At 47.7% G+C, this 16,350-nt stretch overlaps 1 protein-coding gene across 2 annotated transcripts in view; it reads left to right on the forward strand.

Moving 5' to 3' along the window:
* The window catches only part of LOC133349926 (synaptotagmin-11-like), a 28,769-nt gene that overhangs the window by 1,548 nt on the left and 10,871 nt on the right, over window positions 1–16,350 (forward strand). The window lies entirely within an intron of this gene.

Genomic DNA, 16,350 nt, shown 5'->3' on the forward strand with positions numbered 1-16,350 from the left:
AACTCCTTACCCCAGTCAACATGCAACGTTGCTCCAACCACCATGCCAACGTTGGTCCAACCACCATGCCAATGTTGTTCCAATCACCATGCCAACGTTTGCCGAACATTGGCATTATACTGGGGTATACAATAAAAAATAAAGGAATTGCCCAAACATCCCAATGTAGCCGAACCCTGCTGATGACAGACTATTGAAGACCCGGGCTTTTTAACTGGCAACATCTTGAGTTACAGGGTGGCCGTGTTCATGTGTGTGGGGAGCGGTGGCACTAGCGGTTAGCATGCGCTGCGCTACGAACTCGGTGACCCGAGTTCGATCCACCACTCACGGCCTCCAATACCGGCGCTAGCGATGATCTGAACAAACGTTCAGGGCCTCCCCCGCTCGGTTGACTCGGCCTCGAACGAGTAACCTGGTGCGGTGTTGCAGCAAGCATCGTCACTCGGGGAGAGAAAGGCGGCCGGGCAGGCGGGCGTGGTGCTGGCCACCCACCCCGGCCGTGTGCCGTGCCTGCCTTAATAGGTGCTCGCTAACAGCACTTGCCCCAACGGTGTAAGGCTATAAGCGGCGTTGGGGTATCTTTGTGTGGTGTGTGTGTGCGTGCACTGTTACAGGCTTCGCGTCTTCGTGCGTTGAGATTGAGGGAGTCGGTGTGTGCGTGAACGGGCGTGTCGTTATTATTTTTACTGGAATAACATCTCAAACTCGCAACACCCCCGGCCGCACTTTAAAATAGACACGCCGAGCAAAAAAGACACGTTATTTTATTAGACATTTTTTAAAAATATACGTATTTTATTTTTTCAAACGGCCTATTTATTTACGTGCATACAGATTTGTATGTCGTCCTATGTACCGTGCTGTGCTGTTGCTAGCGTATTGCACAAGTACGTTGCTGAATGATCACATCGGAACTCGAGCAAAATGCAACTCCCGACTATCGCAAAACGTACATCGAGGATGTTTGATGCCTGCGCACGCGACAACATGAGCGTCCGTCGTCAACATTCGCCTCCGAGTAAGCATTTACACTATGAGACAGTCTCCTTTAACCAGTGGCAAAATATAGTAATAGGTTTTTACCCTTTCCACTGGCACAAAAACTGACACCTTTATACAAGGCATCGTGTTTGCAATAACCACAACACAAGCAATCAAAATGCAAACAAAAAGAAACAACTCTGATTATGATGATAATGATATGCAGTTTTTGTACCAGTTGAAAGGGTAAAAACCTATTATGATTTGCCTCTGAGTTGTGCACCAGATCTACCCCTGGGGCCGCCGATCTCGAGGTGACGTCACCTCTAGACCAGAGTCGCCTCCGCCGCTGCTGCTGCTGCCGCTGAACAGAATAACACAAAGTGCGATGCGTTTTAATTGTGTAACCTGTGAGCCCCTTATCAGTGCACTGCCTTGTTACTGACCAATTTAGACCTTATTGGTGACCCCGTGCCCCGCATAAATCTCAACGTTCATCTTACGAAGTCATCATCGTAAGGGAGAAATACAAACGAATAGACAATCACCACTACACGCATCGCTAGTAAGTACACTCACCACTACACTCACCACTACACTCACTACTACACTCACCACGTGTACACTCACCACCACTACACTCACCACTACACTCACCACTACACTCACCACTACACTCACCACGTGTACACTCACCACTACACTCACCACTACTACACTCACCACTACTACACTCATCACTACACTCACTACTACACTCATCGCTAGCAAGTACACTCACCACTACACTCACCACTACACTCACTACTACACTCACGAGGTGTACACTCACCACTACACTCACCACTACACTCACCACTACACTCACCACGTGTACACTCACCACTACACTCACCACTACACTCACCACCACCACACTCACCACTACACTCACCACTACACTCACTACTACACTCACCACTACACTCACCACTACACTCACGACGTGTACACTCACCACTACACTCACCACTACACTCACTACTACACTCACTACTACACTCACCACTACACTCATCGCTAGCAAGTACACTCACCACTACACTCACCACTACACTCACCACTACACTCACCACTACATACCTGTCAACCCCTTATCAGTGCCCTACCTTATTACAGACAAATTCAGACCTTATTGCTCACCCCGTCCCCCTTATAAACCTCAACGTTCATCCTACAAATTCACCATCACAAGGACAGAAACACAAAGACACAATTTTTTGTTGATGCCCCTATTGAAACGGCTGTACGCCGTATGTACCTGCAAACTCAATTTCCCTGTACAAGAATACGGGGTATGAACCGTATGGGTTGGCAGGTATGTAATCAGAACACAATACTTCGTCAAAACGACGCCTTATGTACATTTCAACGCGTCGAGTGTTGAACGTTGTGGTTGTTAAAGGGCACACTTCGTTGAGTTTGCACGAGCGGTGTCGATGTTGTTTAGTCGTCACGGCGAGAGAAGGGTTTGTGTGGTGGTTGATGAGTGTGCGAGTTGATTATTGGGGAGCGGTGGTGTAGCGGTTAGCGCTACGAACCCATAACGTGTCATCCCACAACGGTTTACCCCGTATTCTTGTGCAGGGAAATTGAGTTTGCAGGTCCATACGGCGCACAGCCGTTTCAATGCGGGCAACAGCCAAACAATTCTTCTTGGTTCTTTCGGTAAAGTCACGTAGAAGGGAAATAATAAAATAATAAATAATAAAACATAATGAAATTATTCTCACAACGTTTCGGCCACAACGCAAGCAGCCGTCCTCAGGTGAAGACCAGGTCATTCAGACGCTATCTCCTCGACAGACCTGTTCTTCACCTGAGGACGGCTGCTTGCGTTGTGGCCGAAACGTCGTGAGAATTATTTAATGTTTTATTTTTATTATTTTATTATTTCCCTTCCACGTGACTTTACCGAACGAACCAAGAAGATGAATCCCTGCAGTCACGAAAGCTTTCAATCGAAAGAGAATTGTTTTATTATGTTTTATTTTTATTATTTTATTATTTCCCTTCTACGTGACTTTACCGAAAGAACCAAGAAGATGAATCCCTGCAGTCACGAAAGCTTTAAATCGAAATTTAATTATGTTTTATTTTTATTATTTTATTATTTCCCTTCTACGTGACTTTACCGAAAGAACCAACAAGATGAATCCCTGCAGTCACGAAAGCTTTAAATCGAAATTTTATAATGTTTTATTTTTATTATTTTATTATTTCCCTTGTACCTGACTTTACCGAAAGAACCAAGAAGATGAATCCCTGCAGTCACGAAAGCTTTCAATCGAAAGAGAATTGCTTTATTATGTTTTATTTTTATTATTTTATTATTTCCCTTCTACGTGACTTTACCGAAAGAACCAAGAAGATGAATCCCTGCAGTCACGAAAGCTTTAAATCGAAATTTTATTATGTTTTATTTTTATTATTTTATTATTTCCCTTCTACGTGACTTTACCGAAAGAACCAACAAGATGAATCCCTGCAGTCACGAAAGCTTTAAATCGAAATTTTATAATGTTTTATTTTTATTATTTTATTATTTCCCTTCTACGTGACTTTACCGAAAGAACCAAGAAGATGAATCTCTGCAGTCACGAAAGCTTTAAATCGAAACCAAACAATGGTCTATTTGTTTGTGTTTCTCCCTTGTGGTGGTGACTTTGTAGGATGAACGTTGAGATTTCTAAAGGGCCCAGGGTGGCCAATGAGGTCTGAATTTGTCTGATAAGGGGTTGATAGGTTTGCGAACCTGGCGACCCGGGTTCGATTCCCGCTCACGGCCAACACCAAGTGACGATTATTTGAACCGGTCACTGGGCCTCAAATGAGTAACTGGGTGCGGTGCGTAAACATCGCCACGAGAGAGACAAAGGCGGCCGGGCGTGGTTGCTGGCCGCCCACCCCCTCGTGTACCGTGCCGGCCTTCATAGGTGCTGCTACTCGCTAACTGCACTTGCCCTACAGTCTGTTAGAGGCTATTCGGTGATGGGGTCTTTGTCTTTTCTTTTAGATAATTAGGCAGATGCTGAATGTGGCCGGGCGAGTTGTGTAATAGCGCGCAGCTTGTACGAGGCATAAAGGGCCGTCCATAAATGACGTCACGCACCTAGGGGGGGGCGGGGGCCAGACATTTGTGACGATGTGTGACGAGGGGGGGGGGGTTTCAGAAATGTGACGTCACATCAAAATGTGCAACTTTAAATAAATATAGACAACACTTTCTGCTTAATTAAATCGACTTTTTAATAAATGTTTTCTCCTACAACATCAGAGTGCAGCGGCACATTCAATGCGCACTACAATGACAATAGTTTAAAGCGATTTGAAGCATTTTTTATTTTCAAAATGGAAATATGGTTTGGGGGGGGGGGCAGAGCTTTGTGACGTCATATTTGAGGGGGGGTGTATTACTTTTTGTGACGCCGTGTGACGAGGGGGGGGGGGTCAAAAATCGTCCAAAATCGCGTGACGTCATTTATGGACGGCCCCTTGGCACTTCACGTATAAACAGTTGCCTGCAGCACTTCCAAATTCACATTCGTACAACGCTGAACACGTTTTTTTTTGTCACTCAAAGGGGTAATAAACATCGTAATGGATTTAACAACAACAACGAAGCCGACAAAGACGATGATAAACATATTCTTAGGTTTTTTTCTTTTTTTCCGGTAAAGTCACGTAGGTAAAAAATTTTAAATTAATAAAAGATAAATAAAAATAAAATAAAAACCAAAAATAAACCCTAAGAATATGAATCCTTAGCAGTCACGAAAGCTTCAAATCTACGAGGATAAACCTTTGAGATTCCGCGAATTGCATTTCGCAGCGCGAATAGGCATAAATTCTAGACTTGAAGCTTTCGTGACTGCAAGGATTCATATTCTACGAATAGGCAAAGTCTGTCGACGCGACACGAGCGAGCAGAACGGTGATTGGCTGTTCCCGCCCCACGTGACGCGTCAGTCGCTCGCAGGGTTTGGACCAATGGCAGGGCGCGGGGGTCGATATCCGCGTGCTCGTGCGAACGACGATTTTTTTAAAAAAAAGTGTTGGGGGGGGGGGCTTTTAATGTGTTGCGTGGTTAATAACCTCACGCTTATAGTGGTGAACGTTTGCGTCAAAGATTAAAAGCGATTAAGATGTGGATGGGCTGCGTACGCGCCTCAGAGAGGGAATGATCTTCTCATCTCGTTGCCGATTTCAATGAACGCGTGATGCCGAATTTCCACCCCCCCCCCCCATTCACTCCGGGGATTCATTATTTTTCTTATATCTCGCTCACCCATTCACAGTGCGCGATAATTATCTTAACACGCAGTAGGGGGGGGGGGTCGCAGCCAATTATTGATCATTCTTCATTGTTTCTATTTGAGTTTAGGCCGCGTAGTATCAATTATTTGTGTCAAATTGTGTTGGTGTGTGTCGTGTCGCCCTCTACCACACTGACACGGCCAAAACGAATTCTGTTTTGATTAAACGGCGCGTTTTGATGTTTTTTTCTTTACTTTTTAGTTCTCAAAAGGCTGCAGATTGCTTGACGTAGTTGCAAACGGAAATGTCTCTCTCTTAATTTGCTAGATTTGTCTGTGAGAATCGCTCGCTCAAATGGCCGGCGAGCTGAAGGCGTGTCGGGTGGCGGAGGGTGATACGACACACATCTGGTCAGATCATTCATCACCCCCTGAAATGTAATTACGAGTTATACGATATCCGCTTAACGCTTTATGCGATTATACCTGTCAACCCATATGGTTTACCCCAAATTCTTGTATAGGGAAATTTAGTCTTTAAGTCCATACGGCGGTACAACCGTTTCAATACGGAAACAAACATTTTTTTTGTCTGTTTGTGTTTCTATCCTTCTGATGGTGACTTTGAAGGATGAACGTTGCGATTTTTAAGGGGCACGGGGTGACCAATAAGGTCTGAATATTGGTCTGTAATAAGGTAGAGCACTGATAATGGGTTAACAGATGTGTAGTGGTGAGTGTACAAGTGGTGAGTATAGTGGTGAGTGTGCTAGTGGTGAGTGCACAAGTGGTGAGTGTAGTAGTGTTGAGTGTCTATTTGTTTGTGTTTCTCCCTTGTGATGGGACTTTGCAGGATGAATGTTGAGATTTATACGGGCATGGGGTAACGATTAAGGTCTGAATTGGTCTGTAATAAGGTGGGGCACTGATAAGGGGTTCCCTGTTATACTGGTAGGAACGAAGTGAACCAGCCTACAATAGATTATATCGTCCGTCCGTCCGTCCGATGTCCGATTAGGTGTAGCAACATCGCCCCCTACTGCAAACACTTGGCAGGACCCTACAAAAACCTTTAGACTCAGTGAGGCTTTGCCTTTCTAAACAAGTGTAACATTCCCTTATAATTCCCTGAGATAGTTTTTAATTAAAACATTTAAATTAAAAATTAACTCACAGCGGCCTAAAGCCTACAGCTAGGCCTAAAGCCTAGAACTAGGCCTCAAACTCTCCCTTCGTATCGTACCCCGCCATTTCATTTTATTATAGCCATTCATTTGTTCGTTCCTACCAGCCCACCCCGTAGGGACCTGTTATATGATTACTCTGGTTCGTTGTACTCTACTCCTATGTACGATTTACATATTGTGTCCTCATTCACCTATCTACTTTCTGGTGCTTTGTCCTGTACAGTATATGATTTGCACGACATCATTCACATAGACAAATCATTATCCAGTGGAGTATATGTACTGCATGGTGTCTGAGTCACAATATGGTGTTGGTATCATTGCTGTGATTCGCTGTACCGGGCGGTCCAGATGTCTTGTGACCCCCATATAATTTTCTAAAACGTAATATTGTTTGAAGTCAAGTTTATTTCACATTAAGACCAGAACAGGACCTCTCCACAATTCTGGCTGTCGCCTAACGATGCTGGTTGTGATCACCGGTGAAACATCGTACTCGAATTCTAACTGTTATGGGTTTACTCTTCAACACACAACCGGTGTGCTGAACTATTTATTAATTGGCACATTTTGTTTTTACGTAACAAATCTTACTAATTGGCTGTGTCGGGTGGTGGCGGGTTTAACGACACATTTATATTTACGCGATCTAACCCAAAGATAAAACAAAAAAAGCCTCTTATCGATAACATTGGTCGCGAAAGCCTCCCGTGCTAAACTGAGAATGTTGTTGTTTAACCAAGTGTGAGACATCTGGACCAGCAGAGTCTGCCAGTAGGGCACGATGATTGCCACAACGACACCGGCACACATTGGCCTACTCTTGCGAATACGCGCAATTGAATCTCAGGCGTGCATGGGCAGCATTAACCAGGGAGATCACTGGATTAGAACCGCGAGCAACAACTCTGTAGCCACGCGCTGCGGCGAGACCAAGTCACCGCCCACGTCCGAACGCTGTGTCTCCGATTCCGTGATTCTTGGACTCTGGTTTCGTAACAGATCTTAAGTGTCTGAAGGTTTTGTTAAATGTCTTGTAGGGTCTCCAAATGAGCTGTGGGTTTCCATTAGGGTCTGAAAGGTCCTTGAGGGGGGTCCCTTAAGGGTATGTAGGGGGTCTTTAATGATTTTTAGGGTCTCTATGACATCGAGTCCGTAGGTCTAAACAGTAGTAGCGATATATATATCTCTGTTGACATGGCGGTACACATCTTGCGATCCAACACTTTTCGGAGGCGAGGGTTGGTGAATCACGCGGACATCTGTGAAGCTGCCAAAGCCGCTGGGCCCTGAGTTGGGCATGACGTTTCGGTGCAGCTAGTGGGCCCGTGGCCCTGTCTCGACATCACCTCTGGCATGACCCCCCCCCCCCCCCTGGTATGCTTGGGTTTTCTCTGGGTCCTCTGGAATTGGCCAAACACCCCAACGTGGCTGGCACCTTTTTTGTTTTTTCGTCCGCTTCAACGTGAAGGTTTCAACGACGGAGCGGCGATAGAATCGCGTGGCAAGGGGCTTAGATGGATTGTCGTGGAGTTCAGCTCTTTGCATGTGTGATGCCGTGTGATATCAATGTTATTGTTCTTCTTGGTTCTTTCGGTAAAGTCACGTAGAATGGAAATAATAAAATAATGAAAACAAAACATAATAAAATAATTCTCACGACGTTTCGGCCACAACGCAAGCAGCCGTCTTCAGGTGGAGACACGTCGTGAGAATTATTTTATCATGTTTTATTTTTTTATTTCCCTTCTACGTGACTTTACCGAAAGAACCCAGAAGATGAATCCCTGCAGTCACGAAAGCTTTAACTCGAAATGTTATTGTTGTTGTTGTTATTATGCTCCGGACTTTTTTTTTTGCTGATGTCAGGAGCTTAAGCGTTTCCAGTCACGCTTGTCCGCTTCGTGCTGTGATCCTCTCCGTGGCCCGTGTCGCGTTCATGTTGCGTCTCTGTTGGGTGTCGCGTCCTCGTCCTCGTTAATGTTGCGGCACGTGCTGCTTAGCGTTGGGCGATGCCATTTACGCGAATGACGCGATATAAAAAAAATACAATTCACGTTCATTTTCAACCGTTACATTGCGAGACGTCAGCGGCACGGGGAGGCCTTTTATCCAGCAGTGGATAGACCGCGGCTGGTGACGATGAGGATGATGATGATGCCGTTGATTGACGACGGCGGTAATGATCATTGAGGTCAGCCGATGTCGGGAGAGGTTTTTTGCCGCAACACTCCCACAAGTCTGCGTTTGGTGGGCACGTGGAGACGACGGGGGGGGGGGGGGGGGGTAATTCGCTCATGTGGTTGTGTGCTGCTCGTTGTGCGTGAACGTCCGTAGACGTTACCCGCTGGTAAAGAGGGATCTCCGTGTGGGGGTTCGACAGGGCTGTCTTGATTGGTCAACAGCGGCAGCGGCGGCGTTCTTACCGCTAACACCGCCGCCAAAGTTGTCCCGTATTTTCTGCGCCGGTTATGGGCATCGCCACGGTTTCGACTGCAATGACACCTGGGCACGGTGTTGATCACGAGACGAAGACACCCCGCTCGAGCAAACCCTCCGTATTGCGTCCACGGCAATGAAGATCGCATTCGCCGTTCGACCGCGCCGATCCAAAAATACCATTGACACGAAAATCGGTGTTGGCCGTCGTAGGCGCTCGCCAACAGCGCTGGCTCGAGCGGTTCTCTGTAAGAAGCTTAGCGTAGAGTGGGGGGGGGGCGGGGTGGGGGGCTTTGTAAGCATCTCATCGGGGTGAGTAGGGACACAGAGAAACAGATCTCTGGGTGGGTTGGGTTGGCGAGAGATGGAAAAAAAAGGCAGATTTTGACGCAAGACCCCACCCAGAGTCACCAGCCGGTGACATCAGCTGTCTCCAGCCGGCTGGGTGGAGGGGTGGGGGTTGCAGTGCCTCCAGCCCCTCATCCCCTGACTGGCAACAGCAACAAATAACAATCTATTATTCATCTCATCGGAGAAGCGTGGAGGAAATGATGATGGATGACAGCACGATACGGTACTGCGATGATCGATACATAATAACGATAATATAAATGATGATAATAGGTGGTTTACCTCGGTTGGGAAATTTGAGAATGTGTGTAATTGTTGTTTCCGTGCATGGCTATTATCGGTGGTGAGTGACATCTGAGACAATCCTGGGCCCCCTCCTGCCCACGCCATCACCAACACGTACACAATAGAGAGGTGAAGTATGTATAAAGATAAAATAATAAATAAATTAAATACTAGCATACAACGTTTCGATTGCAACACAAGCAATCATCAGGTATAAATTAAATAGAAACACAAATCTAGTATACTTAGAAATGTAATGTAATACAACAGAGAGTCGGATAACATAACAGTCAACACCCTACCTGGTTGATTACGTTCTTCCTGATAATGCTAAATTTGAGAGAGAAATTAAACACAGAACCAGAAACATATAGACAGACATATAAGCAGACAGATATCACAGAGATACATACTCTCTATTATATTACATTTCTAAGTATACTAGATTTGTGTTTCTATTTAATTTATACCTGATGATGATTGCTTGTGTTGCAATCGAAACGTTGTATGCTTGTATTTAATTTATTTATTATTTTATCTTTATACGTGACTTTACCGAAAGAACCAAAGAATAATTCCTGCAGTCACGAAAGCTCCAAATTAAGGTTAAGTATGGGCAAGCATCCCCCGACGGCCGACTCGGCATGGCTGAGTCTTCGTTCCAGCATTGGATTGCAAACGGGGTGTGAAATAATATTCCGCGTTTAACCGCTCTTGCGATTTTACAACGTGCGATTGGTGGCACTTTTCACGATCAACTCTGCGTGTACATTATTGCGTACCTCGTATATGATAATTGATTTTTTGTACCCTTTTATCTGGCAACAAAACTGACACCTTTTTACAAGGAGTCATGTTTGCATAGACCGCAATACCTGCTGTCATCTTCTTGGTTCTTTCGGTAAAGTCACGTAGAAGGGAAGTAATAAAATAATAAAAATAAAACATAATACAATAAAATTCTCACGACGTTTCGGCTACAACGCAAGCAGCCGTCTTCAGGTGAAGAATGAGACACTGCCAAGCTAGGAGCTTATATATACGCTGGGTTGGAGGTGCAAGAAGAGCGCCTTAACAAAAAGAATGTGCATATCAAGAGGAATTTAGCATATTCATGGAAAATGCGTAGGAGGTGGGCGGGGGGGTTTCTGCAGTCATAATACAAACAAAACACATAACTCTGATAATGTGCACTGTCCTTGAAGTTGATTGGTCCACACCCGAGACAGCTCGTATTTATTAAATGTATATATATATATTTTAAAAACTCAAATATTGGTTGCGAAGCAGCGTTAGCCAATTACAACGCCGGTCTAGACGCTGTAAGCGCGACAGATTTCAGAAGCACCACGCTCGACGCCCTTGATCCAGTCGGCGCGGGGAAGCCTTCTTGCAAGCGGTGGATTAACAAAGGGCTGTGAAATTTTTCGATTTAAAGCTTTCGTGACTGCACGGATTCATCTTCTTGGTTCTTTCGGTAAAGTCACGTAGAAGGGAAATAATAAAATAATAAAAATAAAACATTATTAAATAATTCTCACTACGTTTCGGCCACAACGCAAACAAGCCGTCCTCAGGTGAAGAGCAGGTCTGTCGGAGAGAGAGCGTCTGAATGAAACACCACCACGCTTGGAGCGTCTATTTAAGCTGGGTTGGAAGGGGGGAAGTGCGCCTTGACAAAATAATTTGCATATCAAGAGTAATTTAGCATATTTATGGAAAATGCAGGTATGTGATTAGTACTGCTTGTGAAATGCGTGGTGGTGTTTCATTCAGACGCTGTCTCCCCGACAGACCTGGTCTTCACCTGAGGACGGCTGCTTGCGTTGTGGCCGAAACGTCGTGAGAATTATTTTATTATGTTTTAGTTTTATTATTTTATTATTTCCCTTCTACGTGACTTTACCGAAAGAACCAAGAAAAAAAAAGTGGCTGTGAATTATTGTTCTCACCGTATCCACTGTCAATTGTTAACGAGGCTCTGCAACATCGCAATGGGACCGCCCGCTTGTGATTGCGCGAGGAATTTTAATTTTGATCGGACGGCAGTAGCACTGCTCTTCTCGGTACAGATGGCATTTCGAGAGCGGTAATTGTAATCGATGCTCGCTCTTAATTATATATTTTTCTCTCTCTCTCCCTGCCAACCTCGCTGACATCACCACCACCACCCCTCCCCCACCGCCCACCACAAATAATTGGTCTGTAATTGTTCCAATTACTGTGGAGAGGGGGGGGCATCGGAGTAGGAGCTGTAACGTCCATTCTTCGATCCCTTCACATACCACCATGTTGATCTCTTTACCCAATCATCCACTCGTCCATCCGACCATCCATCCACCTAAAGCCATGCTTCCTCCACCCATGTAACCGTTCGCTCAACTCTCCGTCCATTAATTCACTCATGCATCCTTCCATTCGGCCAACCGCACATCCACCACATGCAGCCATAACATCCTTAAATCCATCTGTCCCCGCATGCACCCATCCATGCTCCCTTCTACCCATCCACCCATTGATCTGCCCATCCGTCCATCCACCTAATTCACACATCTATCCACCCACGCGTTCTTCCATATGTTCACCCATCCAATTGTACCTCCCTCCATGTACTCGCCCGTTGAGCTACCCACCCATCATCTCCCATTTCATTCACTCAAAACACCCATCCACCCTTCCATCCGTCCACCCATCCATTCATCCATCAATCAAACTATCCCCCCCACCGCTCACCCCACCCATCCACACACGCACACACGCACACACACACAAGTGCGCACACACACACGCGCACACGCGCACACATACACACACGGCGTTCATTTGTTGTTTCATCCGCGTGCCAGCTGCCGTCTCGCGACAATTTGGCCTCATTCGGTCCGTCCGGTCGCTCGCTTAATGGGCCAAACGCGAGGGGGCGACCGGAGGCGACGTTCTCGCGCGAAGTGTCCAGGGCAGAGGCAATTTACGGGAAAACGCGACGCTGGGACGCGTTGCTCGCCACGCGGTGAACAGAACCGCGTTGCGTGCCGTGGCCTGGGGCCGGTTCGGGGTGATGGACGGATGCAGCACCGGTCCATTGGGACCCCCTCGGAAGAAATTATTTGAGGGCCCCCCGCCCACCCCACCCCAGCCCCCCACATCAACTTCCACCCCCCCCCCCGGCCTTTTCAATTCACCAACCTCCTAGTAGTAGTGCGATATGACAGGACAGATCTATAGGCAAGAGCTATCGATGTAGCGATTATTGTAAGGAGGAGATGCAGGCTCCATTTCGATCGGAGAGATTACCCGTCGCGTGATGTCAGTGAGCTCCTCGTGTTTATTGGGATTTCAATTCGGGCTGAAATTCGATGTTTGCACCTCGTATTCATTTTTTTATTTAGTGAATCCAGGAGAGGGGGGGGGCGTTTTAGTTTTTGGGGGGGCTGGGGTGGCATTGGCGGGGGGGGGGCCGTTAAGCTTCTGCTTCTTCTGAGCGCTGCCACGCGTTGATGGACTCTGATTTGGGGGGGGGACGTCAAATCGTGTCTCGATCCTGTCTCTGCGGTGAATTGCGGCGAATTGCGGCACACGGCTCGGCCCACACGCGGCAGGGGTCGACCCGCTTTGATCTCGGGGTTCATTCTCGGTCTTTCCCTCGCCTCGCCGGCTTCTCTATTTGTCATCAGTTTGAAGTCTGCGTCGTACACCAGAGGTCGCAAACGGGTTTTGATTCCTTACCCGTACCCGTACCCGGCCGCGCCAGGGTCGCAAACGGGTACCCGTAACCCGGCCGTACCCGATATGGGTATCGGGTACCTGATTGCGACCTCTGGGATGAAGCCATGTTGCAGGCGCGGGTGGGTTGATTCTGGGAACTTGAATTGTGAGAAGAGACAAGACGTTGGGAAATGAGTGACAAACAGTTACTCACCAGTGACTCACGGCCTACCCGTACCCGTACTCGGCCGCACCAGGGTCGCAAACGGGTACCCGTACCCGGCCGGGTACGGGTAGCCGGGTATCGGGTACCCGGTTGCTACCTCTGTCGTACACCCCCCCCCCCCCCCACCACCACCTGGTATATCGGTAAATGAATAAATGTGGCTCCTAAATAAAAACAGGCGACGGGTTCCTCGAGCCTCAGTTTTGTAGCTCCCAAGTGGAAATTTCCACTGATATTTGGCATTCACAGCGGTGGGGACGGTAAGTTGAGAGGAGGGGAAGGGAGATAAACTCCCCATCACCCCCCCCTCCTCCTACTTAAGGTGCTCCATGCAGCCGGCCACCCTTTTACCACGAGCCAGACGGGTGGCGATGAACGATCAACGTCCCCGTCGTTCATCACGCCGCGCCGCACGCCAATGCCAACACCGCCGCGGTTGTCGATGATGCCCCTACACCGGCACCACCACCAGCACCACCACCACCAGCACCACCAGCACCACCAGCACCACCACCACCACCAGCACCACCACCACCACCAGCACCACCACCAGCACCACCACCACCAGCACCACCTTCCTTCCTTGCCCTCCCTAATCGTAATTCCCAACACCGGCTGCTACGCCGTCTGCTCCGCAATCATTTTGGGCGAATCGGCAAGGACACGGGGAGGTGTTGGCAGGGGGAGGGGGGGGCGCTGGGGGTGAAGGTGGAAGAGGCGGGGGTAGGGGGGGGGTGGAGTTGGGGGGGAAGAGGAGGAGGGGGGGGTGGTTGGGCATGGGGTTGGTGGGGTGGCTCAGGCAGAGATGGTGGTGGAGTGGGAGTGGTGGTGGAGGGGTGTGGAGGAGGGGGCTCAGACAGAGATGGTGGTGGAGTAGGAGTGGTGGTGGGGGGAGGTGGGTCAGACCGACACGCACGCACCAGACTCCCTCCGTCTGGGAGTCAGTGTCTGGGCAGGAGGGAGGAGCTGCTGGTGGTGATGGGGCTAAGAGCTGGCTGCTGTGTTTCTCGCTCACTGCCAGAGGGACACGTGATGACCCAGGGCTTTAACATCGGCGGGCGGCGGACCGGCGAACGCCGAGCGAGTCCGATGCTGTGTCCGGGCCATTGGCTGTGAATGTCAATTAAGAATTATCGATTGCAAGTGATCACAATAACAACGCCTCGTTGATCGATGCCTTCGACAACTAATCGCCCGGCAAACGCACGCCACGGATGGTGGTAACGGCGAGGCGGTGAGCCCGAGGCAATGTTCCCACTAACAACCATCACCACCACCACCAGCACCACCACCAGCACCACCACCACCAGCACCACCACCACCAGCACCACCAGCACCAGCAGCACCACCGGCACCATCACCACCAGCACCACCACCATCACCACCATCACCACCAGCACCACCACCACCACCACCAGCACCACCAGCACCAGCACCACCACCACCATCACCACTAGCACCACCAGCACCACCAGCAGCACCACCACCACCACCAGCACCACCACCACCAGCACCACCACCACCAGCACCATCACCACCACCACCATCACCAGCTCTGCGGTCTTCTATACATTCAGGCGTTACCGCACCTCCGATTTAGCACGGTTGGCTACGTACGGTGCGAAAGAAGTTCAACGTACTGCACATAGACTAACACTACCCATAGACTAACCCAACACTACCCATAGACTAACACTGCCGATTGACTCAACACTGCCCATAGACTCAACACTGCACATAGACTAACACTACCCATAGACTAACCCAACACTACCCATAGACTAACACTGCCCATAGACTCAACACTGCACATAGACTAACACTGCCTATTGACTCAACACTGCACATAGACTAACACTGCCTATTGACTCAACACTGCACATAGACTAACACTGCCCATAGACTCAACACTGCACATAGACTAACACTGCCTATTGACTCAACACTGCCCATAGACTTAAAACTACCGATAGACTAACCCAACACTACCCATAGACTAACACTGCCTATTGACTCAACACTGCCCATAGACTAACACTACCCATAGACTAACCCAACACTACCTATTGACTCAACACTGCCCATAGACTAACACTACCCATAGACTAACCCTACACTACCCATAGACTAAAACTGCCTATTGACTCAACAGTGCACCTCGATTAGCAAGGTTGGTCACGTACGGTGCGAAAGAAGCTCAACGTCTATTCCTTACGTGACTTTACTTAAACACCCAGTCGTGCATAAAAGTTGAAGGCGGTATAGTACTATAGTAATAGAGCAAGTGCAGAATCACTGAACCGGAATTGATAGCTTGAAAACATTTAGCGCGGGGCCTTTGAAAAGTGCGGTGCCTGTAGCTACTACATATATAGTAGTAGCTACTACATATGTATTACACATGTTGTAATAGCTACTACATATGTAGTAGCTGCTACTACATATGTACTACATACTACATATGTAGTAGCTACTACATATGTAGTAGCAGTGGCGGCTCCTGCAAAATCTCTCAGGGGGGGCAAATGTCTGGATGATTGATAAGGATAAGGTCCACCCATGCAATGGATAAATTAACAGCTTAAGCATGTAAAGGCAACTTCACTTCTTTAATATTAATGAAAAATAAAGTGACTCTTACAATACATCTTGTTTGTTTCTATACTCACTATTAAAACAAACCACTCAAGTTTATTTTATTAAAGATTCCACTAGGTGGCGATAAATTATATTGTTGGATGAAACGTGCTTACGTATGATGACGTTAGCATGTATGATGACGTAAGCACGTTAGGGCAAGCCCTCCCGGAAGCCATAGAGAATGCATTGGAGCGCCCGCCGTTCGAAAAAAAACATCTTTGGATGTAAGTCTATGGGGCCA

The sequence above is a fragment of the Lethenteron reissneri genome, chromosome 1 (assembly GCF_015708825.2).
Source record: "Lethenteron reissneri isolate LAM-NWPU_2019-01 chromosome 1, ASM1570882v1, whole genome shotgun sequence".
Lineage (NCBI taxonomy): Eukaryota > Metazoa > Chordata > Hyperoartia > Petromyzontiformes > Petromyzontidae > Lethenteron > Lethenteron reissneri.